The sequence below is a fragment of the Cyprinodon variegatus genome, unplaced genomic scaffold (genome assembly GCF_000732505.1).
Source record: "Cyprinodon variegatus isolate N-32 unplaced genomic scaffold, C_variegatus-1.0 Scaffold522, whole genome shotgun sequence".
In the NCBI taxonomy this organism is placed as follows: Eukaryota; Metazoa; Chordata; class Actinopteri; order Cyprinodontiformes; family Cyprinodontidae; genus Cyprinodon; species Cyprinodon variegatus.
Genome location: NW_015150975.1, coordinates 283213 through 284304, shown reverse-complemented (window position 1 = coordinate 284304; position 1092 = coordinate 283213).

Below are 1092 nucleotides of genomic sequence, written 5' to 3'. Positions count from 1 at the left end.
TATTTTGTCCCTAATATTTCAGGCAGGGTCAAAGCTACAATGGTGCTGACACCAGAAAACCATTCTATGACATCTTACCTTTACAGAGGTACCAAAAAGTTTCTTCTTAAATCTAATAGCTTTGAGGCTATAAGTGATTTACTTTTGTGTGTTTTTGTCAGGCAGAAATTTATTTATACCCCCTTAGGGTGTAAGAGGTTAAGGACAGACTTTTCAATTTTAAAATGGTACATATTTTTTTTTTATCACAGTTGTAATGAAATTAAATAACAGCTTCATTTTTTATAATGTTATTCATTTATTTAGAAAAACACCCATAAACAATAAACACTTGTTAAACTACACGAGATATAAAAACAGAGTTTAAATCATCCCTTAGCAAAAAGTAGTATACTTGAAGTAAACTAAATTGGGACATTTTTAATACTTCTCACTGTAAGTCAAGTACACTTGACTATACTATTGTTAAGTATATGAAATATAGTTTAGAATAAGTCAACTCTAAGTGCACTGCCTGATTTTAAGTATGAAATTAGTGCACTTTTAGTATACTTGAGTAAACTACTTTTTGCTAAGGGATTGACTCTAGCTGTTTTTCCATTACAAATGTGCTCAAATTATGTTGATATTCTGCTGAATTATAAAATGCAACATTTCACAATCTCTGTATTTTCTTTCAATAACAAATAATAAATAAAACTGCTGGAAATTACGTTTCAGCAGCATGTAAACCCATGAGATATATCCATATTTCAGCCACAGCTCTAGTGGGCGCCTTCATTCTCTAAGCTTCCTGTCTGCTCCAGCAAGGTCCAGTTGCAGATCATGTGACTCGTGTGATGCGAAAAAAAGTGTTTCCATTGCAGTTTTTATGATAAAGACATAAGAATTTCGATGCAACCAAACAAACCACTAACCTGACTCCGCCAGATGGATTTGCTCAGCATATCCATTTGGAAACCTTCCGTTGAAGTAATTTTGGGAAGGGGCGAAAATATTGGTTAGTTGATTGGCCTATGTTGGTGATAGACGGGCCAAATAAACCAATCAGATCAACGAAGCATATGACGTACTAACAGAGCGACGACGAAA